The sequence below is a fragment of the Hyla sarda genome, chromosome 4 (assembly GCF_029499605.1).
Source record: "Hyla sarda isolate aHylSar1 chromosome 4, aHylSar1.hap1, whole genome shotgun sequence".
Classification (NCBI taxonomy): domain Eukaryota; kingdom Metazoa; phylum Chordata; class Amphibia; order Anura; family Hylidae; genus Hyla; species Hyla sarda.
The window spans coordinates 68,727,438-68,740,525 of NC_079192.1; the positions used below are offsets into that span (position 1 = coordinate 68,727,438).

Here is a 13,088-nt window from a genome sequence, read left to right on the forward strand (position 1 = left end):
TGCCTTCTGGCTGCTGTTGGAATGAGACAACAAAGGAAAGCCTCGCTCTTGACGAAAGCAAGCAAGCACACGATTAAGATTGTTTTCCGCATCTAAAGGTAAACAGCAAAAGACCATCCTTGATTACTCAATCACAATAGAAATTTTGCTTTTTAAAAAAACATATCATCATGTTTCCCCACAGGTGGCTAGCCCCAGTGGACTCCTAAGCCAGGGATAGTGGGTTCCAGTCCCATCTGGGGTGCTTGCTTTTCTTCCCTCTTTAAGGTAACCAAGGGTGTGTTTTAGTTCTGTTAAATGTGTTCCACTGTCTTCTCTAATAATTCATGTCCAAGTTGCTTGTAAAGTCGATCTCGCAAAAGCCAGATCTGATACTGATCACAGAAAGCATGCTTTTTAAAAAAAACATATCATCACGTTTCCCCACAGGTGGCTAGCCCCAGTGGACTCCTAAGCCAGAGATAGTGGGTTCCAGTCCCATCTGGGATGCTTGCTTTTCTTCCCTCTTTAAGGTAACCAAGGGTGTGTTTTAGTTTCGTTAAATGTGTTCCACTGTCTTCTCTAATAATTCATGTCCAAGTTGCTTGTAAAGTCGATCTCGCAAAAACCAGATCTGATACTGATCATAGAAAGCACGCTTTTTAAAATAACATATCATCACGTTTCCCCACAGGTGGCTAGCCCTAGTGGACTCCTAAGCCAGGGATAGTGGGTTCCAGTCCCATCTGGGGTGCTTGCTTTTCTTCCCTCTTTAAGGTAACAAAGGGTGTGTTTTAGTTTCATTAAATGTGTTCCACTGTCTTCTCTAATAATTCATGTCCAAGTTGCTTGTAAAGTCGATCTCGCAAAAGCCAGATCTGATACTGATCATAGAAAGCACCCTTGTAAAGCAGGCTTGTGAAGCACATGCAAAGCTCTAGTGGCGCAATCGGTCAGCGCGTGGTACTTATATAGCAGTAACTGTTGAGCAATGCCGAGGTTGTGAGTTCGAGCCTCACCTGGAGCATTCTTTTCTAACCTTTATTGTTATATAAAAACTGCAGTAGGGCAGCAAAGTCTTTTACCTGTTTTCCATGTATTGAAAGCAAATTATCAAAACGACACAACAAAAGAAGTTCTCGCTCTCGTCCTAAGAAAGCAGGCACGTTATTAAGATTGTTTTCCCGATTGGAAAACAAACGGTAAAAGACCGGCCTTGATAACTTTTTAACATGAGAATATTTGATTGTAAACTAACTATCATCAAGCTGCATACATCCAGCCCCAGTGGCCTAATGGATAAGGCACTGGCCTCCTAAGCCAGGGATTGTGTGTTCAAGTCCCATCTGGGGTGTATGCTTTCCTTCACTATACCAGGTATCCATCAATGAGTTTTAGTTCAAGATAAAATGTGATTGATTGGCTTCTCTAATGATTCTCTTCCTTGTGAAGTCAATCTTGCAAAATCTGGTACCATGCTTATCATGGAAACAATCCATCTGTAGCCATTCAATGCCTTCTGGCTGCTGTTGGAATGAGACAACAAAGGAAAGCCTCGCTCTTGACAAAAGCAAGCAAGCACACGATTAAGATTGTTTTCCGCATCTAAAGGTATACAGCAAAAGACCATCCTTGATTACTCAATCACAATAGAAATTTTGCTTTTTAAAAAAACATATCATCATGTTTCCCCACAGGTGGCTAGCCCCAGTGGACTCCTAAGCCAGGAATAGTGGGTTCCAGTCCCATCTGGGGTGCTTGCTTTTCTTCCCTCTTTAAGGTAACCAAGGGTGTGTTTTAGTTCTGTTAAATGTGTTCCACTGTCTTCTCTAATAATTCATGTCCAAGTTGCTTGTAAAGTCGATCTCGCAAAAGCCAGATCTGATACTGATCATAGAAAGCACGCTTTTTAAAAAAAAACATATCATCACGTTTCCCCACCGGTGGCTATCCCCAGTGGACTCCTAAGCCAGGAATAGTGGGTTCCAGTCCCATCTGGGGTGCTTGCTTTTCTTCCCTCTTTAAGGTAACCAAGGGTGTGTTTTAGTTCTGTTAAATGTGTTCCACTGTCTTCTCTAATAATTCATGTCCAAGTTGCTTGTAAAGTCGTTCTCGCAAAAGCCAGATCTGATACTGATCATAGAAAGCACGCTTTTTAAAAAAAAACATATCATCACGTTTCCCCACCGGTGGCTATCCCCAGTGGACTCCTAAGCCAGGGATAGTGGGTTCCAGTCCCATCTGGGGTGCTTGCTTTTCTTCCCTCTTTAAGGTAACAAAGGGTGTGTTTTAGTTTAATTAAATGTGTTCCACTGTCTTCTCTAATAATTCATGTCCAAGTTGCTTGTAAAGTCGATCTCGCAAAAGCCAGATCTGATACTGATCATAGAAAGCACCCTTGTAAAGCAGGCTTGTGAAGCACATGCAAAGCTCCAGTGGCGCAATCGGTCAGCGCGCGGTACTTATAAAGCAGGAACTGTTGAGCAATGCCAAGGTTGTGGGTTCAAGCCTCACCTGGAGCAATCTTTTCTAACCTTTATTGTTATATAAAAACTGCAGTAGGGCAGCAAAGTCTTTTACCCGTTTTCCATGTATTGCAAGCAAATTATCAAAACGACACAACAAAAGAAGTTCTCGCTCTCGTCCTAAGAAAGCAGGCACGTTATTAAGATTGTTTTCCCGATTGGAAAACAAACGCTAAAAGACCAGCCTTGATAACTTTTTAACATGAGAATATTTGATTGTAAACTAACTATCATCATACTGCAAACATCCAGCCCCAGTGGCCTAATGGATAAGGCACTGGCCTCCTAAGCCAGGGATTGTGGGTTCGAGTCCCATCTGGGGTGTATGCTTTCCTTCTCTATACCAGGTATCCATCAATGAGTTTTAGTTCAAGATAAAATGTGATTGATTGGCTTCTCTAATGATTCTCTTCCTTGTGAATTCAATCTTGCAAAATCTGGTACCATGCTTATCATGGAAACAATCCATCTGTAGCCATTCAATGCCTTCTGGCTGCTGTTGGAATGAGACAACAAAGGAAAGCCTCGCTCTTGACGAAAGCAAGCAAGCACACGATTAAGATTGTTTTCCGCATCTAAAGGTAAACAGCAAAAGACCATCCTTGATTACTCAATCACAATAGAAATTTTGCTTTTTAAAAAAACATATCATCATGTTTCCCCACAGGTGGCTAGCCCCAGTGGACTCCTAAGCCAGGGATAGTGGGTTCCAGTCCCATCTGGGGTGCTTGCTTTTCTTCCCTCTTTAAGGTAACCAAGGGTGTGTTTTAGTTCTGTTAAATGTGTTCCACTGTCTTCTCTAATAATTCATGTCCAAGTTGCTTGTAAAGTCGATCTCGCAAAAGCCAGATCTGATACTGATCACAGAAAGCATGCTTTTTAAAAAAAACATATCATCACGTTTCCCCACAGGTGGCTAGCCCCAGTGGACTCCTAAGCCAGAGATAGTGGGTTCCAGTCCCATCTGGGATGCTTGCTTTTCTTCCCTCTTTAAGGTAACCAAGGGTGTGTTTTAGTTTCGTTAAATGTGTTCCACTGTCTTCTCTAATAATTCATGTCCAAGTTGCTTGTAAAGTCGATCTCGCAAAAACCAGATCTGATACTGATCATAGAAAGCACGCTTTTTAAAATAACATATCATCACGTTTCCCCACAGGTGGCTAGCCCTAGTGGACTCCTAAGCCAGGGATAGTGGGTTCCAGTCCCATCTGGGGTGCTTGCTTTTCTTCCCTCTTTAAGGTAACAAAGGGTGTGTTTTAGTTTCATTAAATGTGTTCCACTGTCTTCTCTAATAATTCATGTCCAAGTTGCTTGTAAAGTCGATCTCGCAAAAGCCAGATTTGATACTTATCATAGAAAGCACCCTTGTAAAGCAGGCTTGTGAAGCACATGCAAAGCTCTAGTGGCGCAATCGGTCAGCGCGTGGTACTTATATAGCAGTAACTGTTGAGCAATGCCGAGGTTGTGAGTTCGAGCCTCACCTGGAGCATTCTTTTCTAACCTTTATTGTTATATAAAAACTGCAGTAGGGCAGCAAAGTCTTTTACCTGTTTTCCATGTATTGAAAGTAAATTATCAAAACGACACAACAAAAGAAGTTCTCGCTCTCGTCCTAAGAAAGCAGGCACGTTATTAAGATTGTTTTCCCGATTGGAAAACAAACGGTAAAAGACCGGCCTTGATAACTTTTTAACATGAGAATATTTGATTGTAAACTAACTATCATCAAGCTGCATACATCCAGCCCCAGTGGCCTAATGGATAAGGCACTGGCCTCCTAAGCCAGGGATTGTGGGTTCAAGTCCCATCTGGGGTGTATGCTTTCCTTCACTATACCAGGTATCCATCAATGAGTTTTAGTTCAAGATAAAATGTGATTGATTGGCTTCTCTAATGATTCTCTTCCTTGTGAAGTCAATCTTGCAAAATCTGGTACCATGCTTATCATGGAAACAATCCATCTGTAGCCATTCAATGCCTTCTGGCTGCTGTTGGAATGAGACAACAAAGGAAAGCCTCGCTCTTGACAAAAGCAAGCAAGCACACGATTAAGATTGTTTTCCGCATCTAAAGGTATACAGCAAAAGACCATCCTTGATTACTCAATCACAATAGAAATTTTGCTTTTTAAAAAAACATATCATCATGTTTCCCCACAGGTGGCTAGCCCCAGTGGACTCCTAAGCCAGGAATAGTGGGTTCCAGTCCCATCTGGGGTGCTTGCTTTTCTTCCCTCTTTAAGGTAACCAAGGGTGTGTTTTAGTTCTGTTAAATGTGTTCCACTGTCTTCTCTAATAATTCATGTCCAAGTTGCTTGTAAAGTCGATCTCGCAAAAGCCAGATCTGATACTGATCATAGAAAGCACGCTTTTAAAAAAAAAACATATCATCACGTTTCCCCACCGGTGGCTATCCCCAGTGGACTCCTAAGCCAGGAATAGTGGGTTCCAGTCCCATCTGGGGTGCTTGCTTTTCTTCCCTCTTTAAGGTAACCAAGGGTGTGTTTTAGTTCTGTTAAATGTGTTCCACTGTCTTCTCTAATAATTCATGTCCAAGTTGCTTGTAAAGTCGTTCTCGCAAAAGCCAGATCTGATACTGATCATAGAAAGCACGCTTTTTAAAAAAAAACATATCATCACGTTTCCCCACCGGTGGCTATCCCCAGTGGACTCCTAAGCCAGGGATAGTGGGTTCCAGTCCCATCTGGGGTGCTTGCTTTTCTTCCCTCTTTAAGGTAACAAAGGGTGTGTTTTAGTTTAATTAAATGTGTTCCACTGTCTTCTCTAATAATTCATGTCCAAGTTGCTTGTAAAGTCGATCTCGCAAAAGCCAGATCTGATACTGATCATAGAAAGCACCCTTGTAAAGCAGGCTTGTGAAGCACATGCAAAGCTCCAGTGGCGCAATCGGTCAGCGCGCGGTACTTATAAAGCAGGAACTGTTGAGCAATGCCAAGGTTGTGGGTTCAAGCCTCACCTGGAGCAATCTTTTCTAACCTTTATTGTTATATAAAAACTGCAGTAGGGCAGCAAAGTCTTTTACCCGTTTTCCATGTATTGCAAGCAAATTATCAAAACGACACAACAAAAGAAGTTCTCGCTCTCGTCCTAAGAAAGCAGGCACGTTATTAAGATTGTTTTCCCGATTGGAAAACAAACGCTAAAAGACCAGCCTTGATAACTTTTTAACATGAGAATATTTGATTGTAAACTAACTATCATCATACTGCAAACATCCAGCCCCAGTGGCCTAATGGATAAGGCACTGGCCTCCTAAGCCAGGGATTGTGGGTTCGAGTCCCATCTGGGGTGTATGCTTTCCTTCTCTATACCAGGTATCCATCAATGAGTTTTAGTTCAAGATAAAATGTGATTGATTGGCTTCTCTAATGATTCTCTTCCTTGTGAATTCAATCTTGCAAAATCTGGTACCATGCTTATCATGGAAACAATCCATCTGTAGCCATTCAATGCCTTCTGGCTGCTGTTGGAATGAGACAACAAAGGAAAGCCTCGCTCTTGACGAAAGCAAGCAAGCACACGATTAAGATTGTTTTCCGCATCTAAAGGTAAACAGCAAAAGACCATCCTTGATTACTCAATCACAATAGAAATTTTGCTTTTTAAAAAAACATATCATCATGTTTCCCCACAGGTGGCTAGCCCCAGTGGACTCCTAAGCCAGGGATAGTGGGTTCCAGTCCCATCTGGGGTGCTTGCTTTTCTTCCCTCTTTAAGGTAACCAAGGGTGTGTTTTAGTTCTGTTAAATGTGTTCCACTGTCTTCTCTGATAATTCATGTCCAAGTTGCTTGTAAAGTCGATCTCGCAAAAGCCAGATCTGATACTGATCACAGAAAGCACGCTTTTTAAAAAAAACATATCATCATGTTTCCCCACAGGTGGCTAGCCCCAGTGGACTCCTAAGCCAGAGATAGTGGGTTCCAGTCCCATCTGGGATGCTTGCTTTTCTTCCCTCTTTAAGGTAACCAAGGGTGTGTTTTAGTTTCGTTAAATGTGTTCCACTGTCTTCTCTAATAATTCATGTCCAAGTTGCTTGTAAAGTCGATCTCGCAAAAACCAGATCTGATACTGATCATAGAAAGCACGCTTTTTAAAATAACATATCATCACGTTTCCCCACAGGTGGCTAGCCCTAGTGGACTCCTAAGCCAGGGATAGTGGGTTCCAGTCCCATCTGGGGTGCTTGCTTTTCTTCCCTCTTTAAGGTAACAAAGGGTGTGTTTTAGTTTCATTAAATGTGTTCCACTGTCTTCTCTAATAATTCATGTCCAAGTTGCTTGTAAAGTCGATCTCGCAAAAGCCAGATCTGATACTGATCATAGAAAGCACCCTTGTAAAGCAGGCTTGTGAAGCACATGCAAAGCTCTAGTGGCGCAATCGGTCAGCGCGTGGTACTTATATAGCAGTAACTGTTGAGCAATGCCGAGGTTGTGAGTTCGAGCCTCACCTAGAGCATTCTTTTCTAACCTTTATTGTTATATAAAAACTGCAGTAGGGCAGCAAAGTCTTTTACCCGTTTTCCATGTATTGTAAGCAAATTATCAAAACGACACAACAAAAGAAGTTCTCGCTCTCGTCCTAAGAAAGCAGGCACGTTATTAAGATTGTTTTCCCGATTGGAAAACAAATGGTAAAAGACCGGCCTTGATAACTTTTTAACATGAGAATATTTGATTGTAAACTAACTATCATCAAGCTGCATACATCCAGCCCCAGTGGCCTAATGGATAAGGCACTGGCCTCCTAAGCCAGGGATTGTGGGTTTGAGTCCCATCTGGGGTGTATGCTTTCCTTCTCTATACCAGGTATCCATCAATGAGTTTTAGTTCAAGATAAAATGTGATTGATTGGCTTCTCTAATGATTCTCTTCCTTGTGAATTCAATCTTGCAAAATCTGGTACCATGCTTATCATGGAAACAATCCATCTGTAGCCATTCAATGCCTTCTGGCTGCTGTTGGAATGAGACAACAAAGGAAAGCCTCGCTCTTGACGAAAGCAAGCAAGCACACGATTAAGATTGTTTTCCGCATCTAAAGGTAAACAGCAAAAGACCATCCTTGATTACTCAATCACAACAGAAATTTTGCTTTTTAAAAAAACATATCATCATGTTTCCCCACAGGTGGCTAGCCCCAGTGGACTCCTAAGCCAGGGATAGTGGGCTCCAGTCCCATCTGGGGTGCTTGCTTTTCTTCCCTCTTTAAGGTAACCAAGGGTGTGTTTTAGTTCTGTTAAATGTGTTCCACTGTCTTCTCTGATAATTCATGTCCAAGTTGCTTGTAAAGTCGATCTCGCAAAAGCCAGATCTGATACTGATCACAGAAAGCATGCTTTTTAAAAAAAACATATCATCACGTTTCCCCACAGGTGGCTAGCCCCAGTGGACTCCTAAGCCAGAGATAGTGGGTTCCAGTCCCATCTGGGATGCTTGCTTTTCTTCCCTCTTTAAGGTAACCAAGGGTGTGTTTTAGTTTCGTTAAATGTGTTCCACTGTCTTCTCTAATAATTCATGTCCAAGTTGCTTGTAAAATCGATCTCGCAAAAACCAGATCTGATACTGATCATAGAAAGCACGCTTTTTAAAATAACATATCATCACGTTTCCCCACAGGTGGCTAGCCCTAGTGGACTCCTAAGCCATGGATAGTGGGTTCCAGTCCCATCTGGGGTGCTTGCTTTTCTTCCCTCTTTAAGGTAACAAAGGGTGTGTTTTAGTTTCATTAAATGTGTTCCACTGTCTTCTCTAATAATTCATGTCCAAGTTGCTTGTAAAGTCGATCTCTCAAAAGCCAGATCTGATACTGATCATAGAAAGCACCCTTGTAAAGCAGGCTTGTAAAGCAGGCTTGTGAAGCACATGCAAAGCTCTAGTGGCGCAATCGGTCAGCGCGTGGTACTTATATAGCAGTAACTGTTGAGCAATGCCGAGGTTGTGAGTTCGAGCCTCACCTCGAGCATTCTTTTCTAACCTTTATTGTTATATAAAAACTGCAGTAGGGCAGCAAAGTCTTTTACCCGTTTTCCATGTATTGTAAGCAAATTATCAAAACGACACAACAAAAGAAGTTCTCGCTCTCGTCCTAAGAAAGCAGGCACGTTATTAAGATTGTTTTCCCGATTGGAAAACAAACGGTAAAAGACCGGCCTTGATAACTTTTTAACATGAGAATATTTGATTGTAAACTAACTATCATCATACTGCAAACATCCAGCCCCAGTGGCCTAATGGATAAGGCACTGGCCTCCTAAGCCAGGGATTGTGGGTTCGAGTCCCATCTGGGGTGTATGCTTTCCTTCTCTATACCAGGTATCCATCAATGAGTTTTAGTTCAAGATAAAATGTGATTGATTGGCTTCTCTAATGATTCTCTTCCTTGTGAATTCAATCTTGCAAAATCTGGTACCATGCTTATCATGGAAACAATCCATCTGTAGCCATTCAATGCCTTCTGGCTGCTGTTGGAATGAGACAACAAAGGAAAGCCTCGCTCTTGACGAAAGCAAGCAAGCACACGATTAAGATTGTTTTCCGCATCTAAAGGTAAACAGCAAAAGACCATCCTTGATTACTCAATCACAATAGAAATTTTGCTTTTTAAAAAAACATATCATCATGTTTCCCCACAGGTGGCTAGCCCCAGTGGACTCCTAAGCCAGGGATAGTGGGTTCCAGTCCCATCTGGGGTGCTTGCTTTTCTTCCCTCTTTAAGGTAACCAAGGGTGTGTTTTAGTTCTGTTAAATGTGTTCCACTGTCTTCTCTAATAATTCATGTCCAAGTTGCTTGTAAAGTCGATCTCGCAAAAGCCAGATCTGATACTGATCACAGAAAGCATGCTTTTTAAAAAAAACATATCATCACGTTTCCCCACAGGTGGCTAGCCCCAGTGGACTCCTGAGCCAGAGATAGTGGGTTCCAGTCCCATCTGGGATGCTTGCTTTTCTTCCCTCTTTAAGGTAACCAAGGGTGTGTTTTAGTTTCGTTAAATGTGTTCCACTGTCTTCTCTAATAATTCATGTCCAAGTTGCTTGTAAAGTCGATCTCGCAAAAACCAGATCTGATACTGATCATAGAAAGCACGCTTTTTAAAATAACATATCATCACGTTTCCCCACAGGTGGCTAGCCCTAGTGGACTCCTAAGCCAGGGATAGTGGGTTCCAGTCCCATCTGGGGTGCTTGCTTTTCTTCCCTCTTTAAGGTAACAAAGGGTGTGTTTTAGTTTCATTAAATGTGTTCCACTGTCTTCTCTAATAATTCATGTCCAAGTTGCTTGTAAAGTCGATCTCGCAAAAGCCAGATCTGATACTGATCATAGAAAGCACCCTTGTAAAGCAGGCTTGTGAAGCACATGCAAAGCTCTAGTGGCGCAATCGGTCAGCGCGTGGTACTTATATAGCAGTAACTGTTGAGCAATGCCGAGGTTGTGAGTTCGAGCCTCACCTGGAGCATTCTTTTCTAACCTTTATTGTTATATAAAAACTGCAGTAGGGCAGCAAAGTCTTTTACCTGTTTTCCATGTATTGAAAGCAAATTATCAAAACGACACAACAAAAGAAGTTCTCGCTCTCGTCCTAAGAAAGCAGGCACGTTATTAAGATTGTTTTCCCGATTGGAAAACAAACGGTAAAAGACCGGCCTTGATAACTTTTTAACATGAGAATATTTGATTGTAAACTAACTATCATCAAGCTGCATACATCCAGCCCCAGTGGCCTAATGGATAAGGCACTGGCCTCCTAAGCCAGGGATTGTGTGTTCAAGTCCCATCTGGGGTGTATGCTTTCCTTCACTATACCAGGTATCCATCAATGAGTTTTAGTTCAAGATAAAATGTGATTGATTGGCTTCTCTAATGATTCTCTTCCTTGTGAAGTCAATCTTGCAAAATCTGGTACCATGCTTATCATGGAAACAATCCATCTGTAGCCATTCAATGCCTTCTGGCTGCTGTTGGAATGAGACAACAAAGGAAAGCCTCGCTCTTGACAAAAGCAAGCAAGCACACGATTAAGATTGTTTTCCGCATCTAAAGGTATACAGCAAAAGACCATCCTTGATTACTCAATCACAATAGAAATTTTGCTTTTTAAAAAAACATATCATCATGTTTCCCCACAGGTGGCTAGCCCCAGTGGACTCCTAAGCCAGGAATAGTGGGTTCCAGTCCCATCTGGGGTGCTTGCTTTTCTTCCCTCTTTAAGGTAACCAAGGGTGTGTTTTAGTTCTGTTAAATGTGTTCCACTGTCTTCTCTAATAATTCATGTCCAAGTTGCTTGTAAAGTCGATCTCGCAAAAGCCAGATCTGATACTGATCATAGAAAGCACGCTTTTTAAAAAAAAACATATCATCACGTTTCCCCACCGGTGGCTATCCCCAGTGGACTCCTAAGCCAGGAATAGTGGGTTCCAGTCCCATCTGGGGTGCTTGCTTTTCTTCCCTCTTTAAGGTAACCAAGGGTGTGTTTTAGTTCTGTTAAATGTGTTCCACTGTCTTCTCTAATAATTCATGTCCAAGTTGCTTGTAAAGTCGTTCTCGCAAAAGCCAGATCTGATACTGATCATAGAAAGCACGCTTTTTAAAAAAAAACATATCATCACGTTTCCCCACCGGTGGCTATCCCCAGTGGACTCCTAAGCCAGGGATAGTGGGTTCCAGTCCCATCTGGGGTGCTTGCTTTTCTTCACTCTTTAAGGTAACCAAGGGTGTGTTTTAGTTTTGTTAAATGTGTTCCACTGTCTTCTCTAATAATTCATGTCCAAGTTGCTTGTAAAGTCGATCTCGCAAAAACCAGATCTGATACTGATCATAGAAAGCACGCTTTTTAAAATAACATATCATCACGTTTCCCCACAGGTGGCTAGCCCCAGTGGACTCCTAAGCCAGGGATAGTGGGTTCCAGTCCCATCTGGGGTGCTTGCTTTTCTTCCCTCTTTAAGGTAACAAAGGGTGTGTTTTAGTTTCATTAAATGTGTTCCACTGTCTTCTCTAATAATTCATGTCCAAGTTGCTTGTAAAGTCGATCTCGCAAAAGCCAGATCTGATACTGATCATAGAAAGCACCCTTGTAAAGCAGGCTTGTGAAGCACATGCAAAGCTCCAGTGGCGCAAGCGGTCAGCGCGCAGTACTTATAAAGCAGTAACTGTTGAGCAATGCCGAGGTTGTGAGTTCAAGCCTCACCTGGAGCATTCTTTTCTAACCTTTATTGTTATATAAAAACTGCAGTAGGGCAGCAAAGTCTTTTACCCGTTTTCCATGTATTGCAAGCAAATTATCAAAACGACACAACAAAAGAAGTTCTCGCTCTCGTCCTAAGAAAGCAGGCACGATATTAAGATTGTTTTCCCGATTGGAAAACAAACGCTAAAAGACCAGCCTTGATAACTTTTTAACATGAGAATATTTGATTGTAAACTAACTATCATCATACTGCAAACATCCAGCCCCAGTGGCCTAATGGATAAGGCACTGGCCTCCTAAGCCAGGGATTGTGGGTTCGAGTCCCATCTGGGGTGTATGCTTTCCTTCTCTATACCAGGTATCCATCAATGAGTTTTAGTTCAAGATAAAATGTGATTGATTGGCTTCTCTAATGATTCTCTTCCTTGTGAATTCAATCTTGCAAAATCTGGTACCATGCTTATCATGGAAACAATCCATCTGTAGCCATTCAATGCCTTCTGGCTGCTGTTGGAATGAGACAACAAAGGAAAGCCTCGCTCTTGACGAAAGCAAGCAAGCACACGATTAAGATTGTTTTCCGCATCTAAAGGTAAACAGCAAAAGACCATCCTTGATTACTCAATCACAATAGAAATTTTGCTTTTTAAAAAAACATATCATCATGTTTCCCCACAGGTGGCTATCCCCAGTGGACTCCTAAGCCAGGGATAGTGGGTTCCAGTCCCATCTGGGGTGCTTGCTTTTCTTCACTCTTTAAGGTAACCAAGGGTGTGTTTTAGTTTTGTTAAATGTGTTCCACTGTCTTCTCTAATAATTCATGTCCAAGTTGCTTGTAAAGTCGATCTCGCAAAAACCAGATCTGATACTGATCATAGAAAGCACGCTTTTTAAAATAACATATCATCACGTTTCCCCACAGGTGGCTAGCCCCAGTGGACTCCTAAGCCAGGGATAGTGGGTTCCAGTCCCATCTGGGGTGCTTGCTTTTCTTCCCTCTTTAAGGTAACAAAGGGTGTGTTTTAGTTTCATTAAATGTGTTCCACTGTCTTCTCTAATAATTCATGTCCAAGTTGCTTGTAAAGTCGATCTCGCAAAAGCCAGATCTGATACTGATCATAGAAAGCACCCTTGTAAAGCAGGCTTGTGAAGCACATGCAAAGCTCCAGTGGCGCAATCGGTCAGCGCGCAGTACTTATAAAGCAGTAACTGTTGAGCAATGCCGAGGTTGTGAGTTCGAGCCTCACCTGGAGCATTCTTTTCTAACCTTTATTGTTATATAAAAACTGCAGTAGGGCAGCAAAGTCTTTTACCCGTTTTCCATGTATTGCAAGCAAATTATCAAAACGACACAACAAAAGAAGTTCTCGCTCTCGTCCT

General features: G+C 42.1%; 17 non-coding genes across 17 annotated transcripts; all 17 read left to right on the plus strand.

Moving 5' to 3' along the window:
• The first annotated feature begins 913 nt into the window (after positions 1-913).
• TRNAI-UAU (transfer RNA isoleucine (anticodon UAU)) lies at positions 914-1,006 on the plus strand. Its single transcript is given in 2 exon segments — positions 914-951; positions 971-1,006. It is a non-coding gene; the product is annotated as a tRNA-Ile (tRNA).
• Positions 1,007-1,260: 254 nt separating this feature from the next.
• On the plus strand, positions 1,261-1,333 carry TRNAR-CCU (transfer RNA arginine (anticodon CCU)). The gene has a single exon. It is a non-coding gene; the product is annotated as a tRNA-Arg (tRNA).
• Positions 1,334-2,408: 1,075 nt separating this feature from the next.
• TRNAI-UAU (transfer RNA isoleucine (anticodon UAU)) lies at positions 2,409-2,501 on the plus strand. Its single transcript is given in 2 exon segments — positions 2,409-2,446; positions 2,466-2,501. It is a non-coding gene; the product is annotated as a tRNA-Ile (tRNA).
• Positions 2,502-2,755: 254 nt separating this feature from the next.
• Positions 2,756-2,828, plus strand: TRNAR-CCU (transfer RNA arginine (anticodon CCU)). Its single transcript has one exon. It is a non-coding gene; the product is annotated as a tRNA-Arg (tRNA).
• A 1,072-nt stretch (positions 2,829-3,900) lies between these two features.
• TRNAI-UAU (transfer RNA isoleucine (anticodon UAU)) lies at positions 3,901-3,993 on the plus strand. Its single transcript is given in 2 exon segments — positions 3,901-3,938; positions 3,958-3,993. It is a non-coding gene; the product is annotated as a tRNA-Ile (tRNA).
• Positions 3,994-4,247: 254 nt separating this feature from the next.
• On the plus strand, positions 4,248-4,320 carry TRNAR-CCU (transfer RNA arginine (anticodon CCU)). Its single transcript has one exon. It is a non-coding gene; the product is annotated as a tRNA-Arg (tRNA).
• Positions 4,321-5,395: 1,075 nt separating this feature from the next.
• On the plus strand, positions 5,396-5,488 carry TRNAI-UAU (transfer RNA isoleucine (anticodon UAU)). Its single transcript is given in 2 exon segments — positions 5,396-5,433; positions 5,453-5,488. It is a non-coding gene; the product is annotated as a tRNA-Ile (tRNA).
• A 254-nt stretch (positions 5,489-5,742) lies between these two features.
• On the plus strand, positions 5,743-5,815 carry TRNAR-CCU (transfer RNA arginine (anticodon CCU)). The gene has a single exon. It is a non-coding gene; the product is annotated as a tRNA-Arg (tRNA).
• A 1,072-nt stretch (positions 5,816-6,887) lies between these two features.
• On the plus strand, positions 6,888-6,980 carry TRNAI-UAU (transfer RNA isoleucine (anticodon UAU)). Its single transcript is given in 2 exon segments — positions 6,888-6,925; positions 6,945-6,980. It is a non-coding gene; the product is annotated as a tRNA-Ile (tRNA).
• Positions 6,981-7,234: 254 nt separating this feature from the next.
• On the plus strand, positions 7,235-7,307 carry TRNAR-CCU (transfer RNA arginine (anticodon CCU)). Its single transcript has one exon. It is a non-coding gene; the product is annotated as a tRNA-Arg (tRNA).
• Positions 7,308-8,392: 1,085 nt separating this feature from the next.
• On the plus strand, positions 8,393-8,485 carry TRNAI-UAU (transfer RNA isoleucine (anticodon UAU)). Its single transcript is given in 2 exon segments — positions 8,393-8,430; positions 8,450-8,485. It is a non-coding gene; the product is annotated as a tRNA-Ile (tRNA).
• Positions 8,486-8,739: 254 nt separating this feature from the next.
• TRNAR-CCU (transfer RNA arginine (anticodon CCU)) lies at positions 8,740-8,812 on the plus strand. The gene has a single exon. It is a non-coding gene; the product is annotated as a tRNA-Arg (tRNA).
• A 1,072-nt stretch (positions 8,813-9,884) lies between these two features.
• Positions 9,885-9,977, plus strand: TRNAI-UAU (transfer RNA isoleucine (anticodon UAU)). The gene is given in 2 exon segments: positions 9,885-9,922; positions 9,942-9,977. It is a non-coding gene; the product is annotated as a tRNA-Ile (tRNA).
• A 254-nt stretch (positions 9,978-10,231) lies between these two features.
• TRNAR-CCU (transfer RNA arginine (anticodon CCU)) lies at positions 10,232-10,304 on the plus strand. The gene has a single exon. It is a non-coding gene; the product is annotated as a tRNA-Arg (tRNA).
• Positions 10,305-11,623: 1,319 nt separating this feature from the next.
• Positions 11,624-11,716, plus strand: TRNAI-UAU (transfer RNA isoleucine (anticodon UAU)). The gene is given in 2 exon segments: positions 11,624-11,661; positions 11,681-11,716. It is a non-coding gene; the product is annotated as a tRNA-Ile (tRNA).
• Positions 11,717-11,970: 254 nt separating this feature from the next.
• On the plus strand, positions 11,971-12,043 carry TRNAR-CCU (transfer RNA arginine (anticodon CCU)). The gene has a single exon. It is a non-coding gene; the product is annotated as a tRNA-Arg (tRNA).
• Positions 12,044-12,870: 827 nt separating this feature from the next.
• Positions 12,871-12,963, plus strand: TRNAI-UAU (transfer RNA isoleucine (anticodon UAU)). The gene is given in 2 exon segments: positions 12,871-12,908; positions 12,928-12,963. It is a non-coding gene; the product is annotated as a tRNA-Ile (tRNA).
• The last annotated feature ends 125 nt before the right edge of the window (positions 12,964-13,088 follow it).